The sequence below is a fragment of the Nesoenas mayeri genome (genome assembly GCF_963082525.1).
Source record: "Nesoenas mayeri genome assembly, chromosome: 5".
Taxonomy (NCBI): Eukaryota; Metazoa; Chordata; class Aves; order Columbiformes; family Columbidae; genus Nesoenas; species Nesoenas mayeri.
The window spans coordinates 9,612,991-9,626,071 of record NC_137548.1 but is presented as its reverse complement, the minus strand read 5'-3'; the positions used below and the strand labels follow the sequence as shown (position 1 = coordinate 9,626,071).

Below are 13,081 nucleotides of genomic sequence, written 5' to 3'. Positions count from 1 at the left end.
CCATAATTACACCCAGTCTAGTCGAGGCAGTAAACAAACCTCTCCAAGACACCAACACGAGCTGTTGTGAAGTAGCCTGTTCCTAACAGACTGGAGTTGGTGCTGAGAAGAAAGCTTTCCTCTGCCCACAGGGAGGAGGATTCCCTAGAGTGGGAGGAAAACTTCATAAATACTGATTTTTGCACATTTCTGCCACTAACCTGTCAGAGAATAAACACAAAGAAACCCCCTCAAAAAAAAACCAAAAATGACCACAAAAATCCCACCAAAAAACCCTTAGAAATGCATAAACCAGTAAATCTGATCTGTTTCTTTTTACCTATTCTAGATACAGCTTTCTAGGTGATATTGATTTGTACTACTGCAGAACACTGCAACTTCAGATACACATCTGAACCTGGACCACTTGCTGTACAAACAGAGTAATGTGACAGTCCCTGTTCCACAGATTTTACTGTCGCAGGACGGGGACAACGGAAGGCCAGACAGACACATGAAAAAAGGGGAGCGATACTGGGCACCGCAGCGAATGGCAGCCTCAGTACACATGCACTGTAAGGCCGTCAAGGCCTTTTATAAGCAACACACGGAGCGAGAGTTTTTACAGAGGATAATAAAGCAGTTCTGCAGCTGTTTACAGGGACCATTTCCCAAGTGTGAAAGGGCAGCACAAGAGAAAGCACAGAAGTGGTTGCTTGTCCCCACGCTGTAGTCTTGGTATAGAGACACGCTAAGCTAACTGGAGGCAGAAGTTAACATCTTAACAGCAAATTACAGATGGTAAGAATAGGTATGAAAAGCAAAAGCAGCTGGTTTTGCAGCTCAATGCAACAGAGGAACTAGTAGACAGCAACAAAGCCGCAGCCCAAAGAATGAGCTGTGCCTGGTTCAGAGCAGCGCTCTGAATGGGACAAGGTTACATGCCAAGCATACAAAGATGCAAGATGATGCAAACCTTAGAAATGCATATTCCCTCCCTCCAAGTTTTGCTTTTGTTTTCCATTTTCATGAACAACAGTATACTCCAACAACTACAGCAACTTTGAAAACACTGACTTCTTTGAAGACCAAAAAATACAGTCTCTGCAAAGAACAAGAATTGCTGTAGAGTTGAGAGAAATTCCTAGTTCAGAAAGAAATTTGGCCACCTGCTGCTCTAAGCAGAGAGGGTGGTATACATGTAAAATCATGCTTTTCTCTGATATTACAATGCATATTACACAGGAAGAAGACAGACTAGACTGGGAATAAAAATGCATGAACTCCAAATGGCACAGTTATGCTGAACTGAATTGTACACAGGTGGCTAGTAGTCTTCACTCAGTTGTCACAGGTTTGCTCATCTTAAAATCATTTTATATTATTCCCCATGAACAATCTAATACAGCCACTTTAGGCCTCCGGCTTCCTTTTAAGTCAGAGGGTAGATATCAGGAAGGTTGGGACATCTCAAAACCTCATGCATTACAAAAAGTTATAGCAGTTACTATGGAAAGATGAAACACCTACAGCACGAAAGGTTCCTATTGTAACAAGGACAGTATGTTCTAACCCAAAAAAAGCGATCACCAAGTCTAGTCTTAGAGCTTCTTCTGGATCAGATCAGTCTACATGAACGGCAAGTTAAAAGTTTTAAGCAACTGATCTTAATGCAGCTGAGTAATAATGGCTGAAGAAGCTGCTCCATAGCATCTGTCTTTAAGAGGACTGTCCACCATGTTCAAAACATGAGGCCAGATTTGGCTGCTCCATTTTTGCAGTCCCACTGCGTAAAAGGGGAGAATTGACCCAGCTTGTAAAACCAACTGTGCAGAGGAAAACTGCTTCGTTTTACCTGAACACGCTGAATCTGGCAAGAGCTGACAGTCAGGGAACACAGAGAACCCTTTAAAAAAGGCACAACGTTGTTTATTACACTGGGACGGTACTTTGTGTTGCACAATCCAAGCTTTTGTTTCGAGCAAGAAAATGTTTTCTAAATATTTTGTCACCATGACAGTTTAGCCTTGGACTCAAATTCTGCCTTTGGTTACTCCAGAAAACCCCTGTGAAGTCAATTGTGTTGCACAGCTTGTCACCACGTCCCAGGCCACCAGGAAGGCACCTGGCAGCATAGGTACCGGCATCCTCTCGGCCCCCAGTGCTCTGCGGGGCTCGCTCAGCCCCAGCTGGTTTGCCTACCACAAACCAGAACATTCAGCATAAGATCTGCATGAAGAAACAACATATGTAAGAGGAAGATGGTTTTGCAACTAAGAAATACTAAACATCTCACCAACAGGTTCAGCTTTATCCAAGGAGTACAGGCAAAATAAAAACCATTCACAAGACAGCAGAATGAAATATTTTAAACACACAGAGAAAAAGAGACGTAGAAAAACATCCTGGCTTTGAGGGCCCGGTTCCAAGTAAAAGCGTTTTTTTCACGGACGTTAATTTTGCAAACTACATCTGAGCATATACAGCCCAAGTCCACAGCACAGCCCCAAAAAGAGCAGCGGAGCATTTCTGTATGACTCAGGAAGCCCAAAGATTTCTGCAGAACAAGATCAACAGGGTGTTTATATACAGCCGGCAGCATCATGTGAACGGGTGGTTTAGTTTGTGAAATGAATGTTTGCATTGTCATCTAAAAAAAAAAAAAACAACCCAAAACAAAAAAACACACACAACCAAAAAACACCCTCTATCCACACTTAACAAGTTTCCAACATTAAAAACACAGCAGGGGAAGGAAGTACTCTAGCAGCCAAAATTTACAAATTCTTACCATAACTTTGGCGCAGTAAACTTGTCCAGTGTCACAAAGGCCTATTCTTCAGGGGGCTTGGTTGCTTGTTTTTTTTTTTCCAGAAGGACTAATCCACACGTGAAGGCTATTAAAGAGCACACAAAATGCCAACAGAAGAATAAACATGCACACTTTTTGTGTGTGTATATGTGTTTTCAAAGTTTTATCTGTCTTTCCTTACACAGACAGATTCCTAGCAGCAGCCTGGGGGCAGGTATTTCTGCTCTCCCTCTTTTTACTAGTGAAGTTCTGAGCGCTTTTTCCTTGCATTGCCATAAAATGGCAATGATGTTCTATTTGAATTTGTTCAAATCGGTGACAGAGCTTCATTCTCCTGAGTTGCATTCAGCAGCCAGATTTCAAGAATTTAGCAAAGAATGGAGATTTTAATATAAAACTGGGAGGTTTGAGTTTTTTACTAGAATAAAAATTCCTATCCACAACCTTTTCATTGTCTCAGAGGCACCTTACTAGAATCTCATAGAAAATGTTAATACTCTTAAGTTACACTTGGCATTTCTGCAGTGCAAAAACAAATCCAAGCTCTGAAAGTCAGCACTTTTCCCTCTTATTATCTGAAGCTCTATAAAAGCCCTAACATAGATTTAAAAGAAACACAACAGAAGATTCTGCCTGATCTAAACACATAGGGCTAAATTCATCTTTCAGTTTTTGAAACACTGCTTAGAGATTGGGCATTAGACTTCCATTCACTGGCTGGAAAAAAGGCAAATTTTAAAAATCTGACTTTGAAATATTGTTATGAGAACAGGGACAAGCTATGTAAACCTTAAAATTCTGTGGGTCTTTGTATTCCTGATTATTGTTGCAAACTAAAAGGCTCATATTCCCTACTAAGCAAACATTTACAATTAAATTCATTCTGCACAAGGCATTTGCATTTTGAGATAGAACAGTCAGTTGTTCAGCTGCTGTGATTTAGATGGATTGGTTCATTATTGCTGCAGTTCGTTTTCAGCTACACTGTATAACAAAGGGGTGCCAATGCAGTCTTGAATGGCTTTAAAGCTAACTACGCTGGTATTCTTCCATGATGATGTAATTCAACTATCTCCCCATCTCTCAGATCAAGACATCTTGAACTTCACAGGCTGAACTCCAGCGAAAATGACAGAAAGAAGCTGTCACAATAGTGTTCAATAGGCACTATCTCTGCAAGTCTGAAGGCTGTTGCTGGCAAGTTTGTCGTGATTTTCCATGTATGAAAAAGTAATTTTTCCCTAATTCTTATTTAGAATAAATACTTTTCCATTCATGCGAGTAACAAGGCAACTTCAACTTCCATACCAGGAGATACATCAGTTATATACCTTCAAACGCTGTAGTTAAAATGTATCTCCAGCAGAAAAGAAGACCTACTACTACAATGATCTCTGATGCAAAGAAAATTTCAAGTTGAAAAAGTCAACTACTATCCTACTCGTTCACAGTCTGCAAAGTATCCCCAAAGGCAATATTAAAGCCAAAAAACCATCTTTATATTAACAACCATGTAAAAAGGCAAGATTTCTTTTTTTAAAAATTACTGAAGAAAAATCCATGATGATTAGTGGCACTTAACCGCCCCATCTATAGCACGGTCTTCTCAAGACACTGCCAGAGCAGCACAAAGAACACTTTTCACAGAATGACTTTATTACTAAATTTATAGCGGCAAAGGATCCATATCCTTTCATGTTCAGAAATCAACTTCCACCTATTAAAATACTTCCTTACAACAAGCACTGTCACCACAGATTATCACAACTGGATTCTCGTTTGCTCCATGAATAAGCTTGCAGTGGAATAATAAACATATAGTATGGCTAAACCTATACAACTGCACGTTTAAGTCAAGTCTTGAATTAAGAAATAAATGCCTTCTCTTCGTGTTCCCAAAATTTAATTTATACTTAATGAGAACAGAAGGGGAAGGAGATTGTGTGATCGAAAGTTAAAAATTAAAAAACAAAAAACCACCAAACAACAAATAAAACACATACACACAAAAAAAACCCCACCAAACAGCAAAACCCCTGAAAATCTGCATTACAGAGAAAACACTTTTATTTAGCTAACTGACTGCTATTTATAGAAGTTTTGCGGACCACAGACAGGTGCAGGAATATGTATGACACACGAAAACACACCAGTCCGGACAGCCATGTCCAGAAGCCCCTGAGAAGCAACCAGCAAACAAAAGGTAGTATTCTCACTTTGCACCTATGAAGAGGCCTGACAATGGATTTTGAACAGCTCAACAGGTTTGTTCAAGGCTGTAACTTATTACTGACACTCTGATTGCAAAGCTCCACAAAACGCGAAAGTTGTTCTTTCATATCACTTGCTTTCTGAAGGGTTATCAGGATGCATTTCTTGATTCCCACATCCTTTGACACAATGTCGGAAACAGCGTATACTGCTAACGCTAAGAGCTCAGAAAAAGTAAAAACATACATTATAAATTACTTCAAATCCTCTATTTTTTTTAGATTTGTCATTAAAAGTAATTAAACAGCCCTTTTTCTTAGTCTAAATGGTGAAGAAGGCGCTCAGGTTGTGTTTTCCAGTTTTTCTCTACATGGTGAGGATCAGCAAGCTCCTCTGCTTTGGAAAGAAAAAGAGGCAAAACTTTCAAAATCTTCTGACTTCTACAGGTGGGAACTGATTTATAAAGACACCACAAACAGAAGGGCTGCATTTAACATTTGAGAATTAGCAGCAATTGGTGTGAGCAGCCCTGAAGTCCACTCAAGAAACCAGTGTCAGCCTCACGAGTTAGACTTCCACACCAGCACAATAACGCTTGCCTTGAAGAGCTCTCCTATGAGGAAAGGCTAGGAGAGTTGGGGCTGTTTAGCTTGGAGAAGAGAAGGCAACATGGAGACTTCATTGTGGCCTTTCAATATATACCAAGGGCTTATAATAAAGACTGAGAGAGGCTTTTTACCAGGGCCTACAGAGACAGGACAACACTTAATGGTTTTAAACTATGGGAGAGTCAATTATAACTACACATATACAAGAAATAAATTCTATATTATGAGGGTGGTGAGGTCCTGGAATGGGCTGCCCAGAGAACCTGTGGATACCCCATCCCTGGAAGTGTTCAAGGCCAAGTTCGATGGAGCTTTGAGCAACTTGATCTAGTGAAAGATGTCCCTGGTCAGGGCAAGGGGGTTGGAACCAGATGATCTTTAAAGGTCTCTTCCAACTCTAACCATTTGAAGCCTGGAGCTCCCTCCCAAAACAGGTATCTCCTATGAATGCCGTGGTTCACAACCAACACAAAATCCACTTTTCTGGCGTGCATGTTCTGTGGTACTCATGAAGAGTACATTAGTAAAGCACAGGCAGAGGAGATTGATTTGATAGGCCCATAAATAGTTCACAAGCTGTGTTCAGTCTCAATATTAGCACAAAAAAACACTGCAAGTCATGCACAGAACCACTGACTCCAGAGTGGATTTCTACATGCAGTTCACCAAAGGTCTGGGCTTTGGACGGCACTTCAAAACATGCTCTCCCGACTTAGCCAAGACACTCAGGAGAACAGTAACTGACTTGCCCATAGTCTGTGATGATTGTTTAACTCGGCTGTCCTCAAATATGACCATGCACTTTTGAATAAATTGACAAATTTCACAACATTGTTTGACGAGCTATCTTTTTCACATTTTTGGCTCGACTTTAAGAGGTAGGATAATAATCCCAGAGTTCCGTAACATGTTTTCAACTGCACTCAAAGCCAGTCTTCATTATTTCCCCCTTTCAGTTGCAGTAAATATTTCTCACAGAAGCACACTACTTCACACCTAATATGGTGCTATTCTTTCTCCATTCTTTTTCTTCCTCTTTCCTCACATAGTTTCCTGGTTTTTGTTCCCCCTTTAAGAGGCACATTGTACCTGCAACATAATACATCTGAAAATAATAATCCTTCCTCTGTCTTCCCCCCATGAGACATGACTTTTAAAATAAGATCGAAGCCTTTTTTTCTATTAGTAAATCAGTTACTTTGATATGTAAAAGGGAAAAAAAACACGCAAGGCTGACAGTCATTTTTTACAATGCATTCAAATCAAATGTTCAAAAGTTAACCAAATCCCTTATTCCACCACATATTGAGGTTTGTTTCCTGAATGAGTCTGAGACTACCAACTACCCTAATTTTTAAGAGAATTATTAGTCTCACGTAAAAAGTGGATAGAAGGAGATACAGGACATGTCACCACTTACTGCTCTAAGAGCAAAGCCCTCCCCAGCCTTTTCAGATGGTGAAGCTGAGGGCTAAGAGGGCCAAACACAGAGCAAGTTTGGGCAGGGGAAGCCGTGGGCACAGGCCAGGGGTGCGACGGGGGGTGCTGGAGCAGGGGGAGCATCAGCAGGGAATGCGGGCCGGGAAGGAACCTTCTGGAATCTACACAGGGGCTGCAGGGAAGAACGTTTTCAAGCAAGGACAATGTGCCGAATTTAAAACACACGGCACAGAACCTTGCCTAAAAGCATTCCCGCAAGAACGAGCAAGCTTTACTCTCTTGATCTCTCTTTACCTCAAAATAGCATATTCCCTTAGTACTTCTTTCTTCCTAAATTCAAACCTGATGACTTCTCAATATGTCTACTGAGAGAGGAAACAAAAAAGAACAGAAAACCACACGTGGACAACTTTCTTTTTTTTTTGCACAGGCCTACCTTTTCCTTTTTGAAGGAACCGTGGAATAGAGGATGAAAGCCAATGCAGGCAGTTTCTGCATGATCCACTGTATCAAGCATTCCCAGGCTCACTTTAACAGGGCTCGCAACGTCCTAGATCACTCATTCTCAAATCTCTTTTAACAACAAGTAACAGTAATTTATGATGCTACCCCACTTTCAGAGATAAAATTGAGACCTAGTTTGTTTCGCTTCTGATGTACAATAAACAGAATATGAAAGTAAACTTCCAGGACTGACACAAATAATGTGGGCATCAACATCTGAGCTCTTCCTCTTTGCCATTCAAAGCGCGAGTTTGTTGGGTGTCACTTGCATATAAGTTCCAGACAGTTTATAGAGAAAAACAGCTGACCTAGCACGACTTCTCTAAAGAACTGAAAGCGTTTTGCAAGAAAGATGGTGGAAAATGTTGGAATAAAAATTTTGGGGGGGTAATTTTTACTGAAAAAAAGAAACATTTGGACTTCACCCTTCAAAACTTTGAAGTTGTGGCTTAAAGAATGGGTTTTCCTACACAAAAAAATATTGTGGAAGAAAGGCTTTTCTAGAAGGACACTGGCAAAGTGACAAAGGTGGTCAAAGACTTCAGTAGTCTGCTGAGTGGAAGATGAGCAATCTCTAGACTATGCTAGCTCTTTCGAAGATATAGTCCAGTATAGTTACACTGTACTAGGTAATTCTCAGCATCTGACTAGCCCATATCCCAAGTAGACTTTTTACAGTACACTGGATCCAGCCTGTTTCCTATGATCTCTCCACAAATAATTCCATCAGATGAGATTTACCCTCCAAAAGTCTAGCTGACTAGCCATTATCAGCTCATATTTCTCCAGATGTTTTGTGATCTCATCCTTTCTTAATGTCTCTAGCATCTTGCCTACCACCAAGGTCAGATTTATTGGCCGACGATTTCCTGGTTCCTCCCCAGTCCCCTTTTCCCAGAACAGAGCGAGCAAAATGAAAGCAACCGAGAGCTAGCGTTGCAAAACTATTGCCCCTTGTGTTGAAAAAGAGACACACAAACCACAAACTGACACAGCTTATCTTTTGTTTCCAATAAGAAGAGCAACAGATTTCCGTATAAACCCAACCCTTCAGCTCTGGAAGTAGCATCAGCTTATTTCCCTCTGTTACTAATTTCCCCTCTCTGTTCTCTGTTCAGCCCCTATTTTGTTTCTTACCTTTCCTCTTCCTCTCAGCTTTTCCTCTGAAGCAGCTGTGACCTCTATAGCTGGCATCTTCAGAGTTCAGATGTGTCTTAGGATCCTTTGTATCAAGAGCCACAGCCACTCCTTTGAAATACCATGAAAGCCAGACAAGCCTTGAACTAAGCTGAACCTCAAAGGTTCTGGTTACACAGGTCATCAAGAAAGTGCACCGCTACATCTCAGGGACAGACAGAAGCCAAGGTAGAAAAAATCCAAACCACTCCAAAATAAAACACACACACACAGACGTAGGTAATATGGTGAGAATAGAAAACAGAAAAGAAAAAAAGTGAAGAAGAACAGTAACACAGGAGACTCACTGGCTAAAAAAAATAGTTAACTTCTGGTCATATCTTGCAAGATCCTGTTTTGATTCATAATAGCAGAATACTGGAAGTATGAACCTATGCTCAGAATAACAAAGCTGAAGTTCACCGGCTGTGCTATTCTGCTAGAGAAAGTTAAAAGAGAAACAATCGGCATTTAATTCCTGGCTTGTATTTTACATATGGAACCTGCATTCATTTTATGCAATGAAGTTACAGGAAGACAAATCGCCATGGACTACTCCATTTCATCACAGAAATAATTTTTAACAAAAAAAAAGAGTAGTATTTCCAGAATTGGAATAAGTATCTTTTGTATAATTTTTCCTATAATTTGTATAATTTCTCATTTAAGGACCTCTAGTAATTTTGATCAGCTGGGCAGCCAGCCTCCAAACCAGTCAAATAGTTTTACCTGCCTAAAGTCCACACAAATTGACATGTGGAGGACATGTTCTGGTTTGGTTTTCATGCTTAAAATTACTGTGCAGTGTTTATGTACTATTTAAAAAAAAAGGCAAAAAGTAGCTCAACTTTTGCTGCTAAATATTAATGGATGAACACAGAAGTCCCTCCTACTGCTTATAATTGCTTCAGAGTTTTCAGAGTGAGAAACTGAGATTTCTATTTCCTTTTTGAAATGTCAGTGTACATTTTTCCATCCCCCTCTTTCCCTGCCTCCAAAAGACTCCTTTTCTATACAAGTTTATGCGCTAATAAGAAAACCGGACATACTAGGGAAGACAGAGATGACAGAGTATCAAAACGCACAATCCCCCTCTTTGTTAGCCTCGCAGAAGACTTACATAAAAAAAAAACAGGATGAAAACTGAAGACAATAGAAGGACCTTTATAAACAGGGGCCAGGCAGAAAGATGCAAGAAATCCAATGAGATCTTTAGAATGGATTAGTAAATAAATGAAATATACTTGAGCGTACTTCTTTTATCCAAAAAGTTTCACAACACACGACGGAAAGGATACTCATGAAATACATCCAGAAAACCTGTAATCTCGGAACTGAACAAGCAGTGATTTAGGCAGATAATTTTCTCTTTCCCTCACATAGTCGCAAGTACAGCACCTTTGCATCACCCCTTTTCCCTCATCCATTCCCACTAAACAAATCTTCAGCGTAACACAAGCAGGGACTACATATTCTGGCCATAACACATACAATCGCTACCGTCCAGTCAGAGTTTCTTCATGTTTTCTACATGAACATTTCAGCCACGCAGTTATCCCAAGAGCGGTTAGTATTTTAACTACTGGTTTTGTCTTCACACAAGAGTCTATCTGGTCACTGTGATTAAAGTAACAGCACCAAGCGTTGCCAATGGGGAAGAGGGAGGAGGAAAACAAAAAAAGTTCATTCATGAATTCTTCTATTTCTGCCTGGTTGAGGTTAGACATGTCATAGAGATGACTCTGGCCCCTGCACAAACAAACATCTGCGCTACTGGAAGTAGCACTTCCTTTAAGCAACTGACTTACAGAACTGCCAAGAGCTCTCGGCCAGGCAGCGACGTTTAATTTCATTTCTCCATTTGTGTTCTTAATCTTGGAAACAAAAACAGAAACGTAAAGCACGCTGACAGAAGAAAACAACCCCACAATTCTAGAAAGCCCTGCTATTTCCCTGCCAGGCCAAAACACCTGCTACTGCTAATGACGGCTTTACGCTTATATACACCTGCCATCCAGAAGGGCTCCAGAGCACTTTGCAGCCTGATTTATACCTACACAAATCATTAAAACTTCCAAAATTAAGCCACTGCTGGGTGAGATGTAGCAACTGTTTAACTGCACACAGCCATGCTGTTCAACTGCTCAGGACGTGAACTAAGAGACACCAGATCCAGCCAAAGCTACAGAGGGAACGTTAGGTAGAGAGAACATCATTGCCCAATCTGGATTTCGGCCAGTTGCTACTTAAAATATTTGCATGTGGAAAGCCCTAGGATCTTTAAAGAACACATGCAGTGCAACGTTCAGTTTTATAAATGATCCAAAAGACAAACAATATACATTTCCTATATCTAAAATCCTCCTCTAGCAGTCCCTCCCTGCAGTAATTACTGTTTATGCCTTAACTTCAGAAGCTCAGTATCAGACATCAGTTTTGGAAACATCCTGTGGTTGAAGCATTTGATCTTGCAGAGCCAGTAAACTGATAGGGTCTGGCAATAAATGTAGACGATTAAAAAAAAGAAATCCTTTACAAAATACACGAGCACATGAGTGGATCAGCTCCCCCCATGAGCACCCCCAGTCAAAATAACGTTGTCAACTGATCCCAAAACAGCTACAAAACCCAAGAGAGTAACGGAGCAGACACGCTGGCAAACCAAGGAGATGGCACCGCTTTCTAAAACCCTCCTCGCATGGACAATGCCAAGCTAACAGTTGCAAAGTCAATGTAGTGGAATGAAATAGGTGTCACCGCACATATCGAGAAGGCAAGAAGGCATTGGGGAACAGGTTAAAAAGATTAGGGAACCTGGCATCCAAAAAACGCCAAGATGAGTTTAACAGTTTGGGCACAAATTTTCAGTCTCAAATATGCAGAACATGCAGAGTAACATTTTGGAAATGGAAATGTGTTCAGCAGATAATCACATCATAATACTATCAGCAAACCATCAGAGATAATAATCTGTTTCTCTAAGGTAATTAAAAAAAAAAGATCAGGAGATCAGGGCATCTTTTACTAAGAGCTCCTCCAGAGGTTTCCTTACTTCAGAGTAGCTTTATTGCAATCCTAGAAACAACGAACACTCAGTTCCCAAGCATAAATACAAACTTGAAAGAAAATATGATTGGTTTAAAGTTTCAGACACATCTGCCTCTGAATCATCCTGACAATACAATTCCATTTTTGTATTTTTTAAAATATATGTGTCTCCCCAAAATAATAAAACAGGTTGTTGGTTTTGTTTTTCTTTTTTAAATTACAGGTAAGCACAGAGAGAATTGTAACAATAGACAGTTAAAAAAACAAAACAAAACAAAACAACTCAGCCTAAAACCATTATTTAAAACCTCACACCAAAAAGGTGTTTTTAGAGTTTCTAGATTCATAAATGGGAATAGGAAGCATAATCCTCCTATTTTATTCAAACACAGCATAATTTTCAAATACTTTATCAGAACAAGGTAGCCTGGGTACACCAGAATTATTGAATAAGTTATTTGAGACAATGAGTGGAAAGGCATGTCTAACTCAAACTAGGAAAAAAAAATATGAAAAAAACTTTGTCAAAACATTTTTACATCAAGCTAAACTAAGCTGTATATCCAGCTGTTAGAAATCTATGTTTCCACCTTTTCAAAACATAGATTATCAATGTTTATTAAATTCTTAGAAATTTCTTATTGTTGTGGAACGATCACAGATCAGCCTTTATCAAGGCTATGATAACTTATTTCAACTTTCTTCCACAAATAATTTTGCTACACTTTTGCACCTTTAGGCAAGTTGTTGCAAACCCTCTAGAAAAATCCTGAGTCTGTAGAACCATGTGAGCTTCCCTAGTGCTGGAGCACAAAGACTCTGGTTTTGGTCCAAAAAAATGACGATATTATGGAAAGTACCTAATGCTGCTCTCTCCTTTCCAAGAAACAATAGTAGAATACAAAGAAACAGGCAAGTCAAGTACCTTATAGGAGCAAAGCCGTAGTACTTGAAAACAAACACTCTCCTAACCCCCCAAAAAAGAACAAACCCACTGTTTTGGGAATAAAACACTTAAAAATGAAAGAAGCGTAACAGTACACAGAACTATGCTATTTCAGTTTTGCCACCCAGTCAAGACTTTTTATAAAAATCAAGTGTCATTAGTGGTAAGACAGAAATGCACAGAGCGCACGAACTCCAGGCAATTCTTCCTGTCTAGGACACTGGTACCAAGAGCGGCTCAGACACAAACAAACCAGCACATTCTCCAGCAAGTCTCTGCAAGAGCACAGCCTTGTGCACAAAATACAGGCATATTTTTCACCGTTCAAATGAAGATTCACTTCAAGACAATTCTACC

The 13,081-nt window shown here is 40.0% G+C and overlaps 1 protein-coding gene across 1 annotated transcript in view; it reads right to left on the bottom strand.

Annotated features, from left to right (window-relative positions):
* Positions 1 to 13,081, bottom strand: part of AKT1 (AKT serine/threonine kinase 1) — a 72,810-nt gene that overhangs the window by 52,149 nt on the left and 7,580 nt on the right. The window lies entirely within an intron of this gene.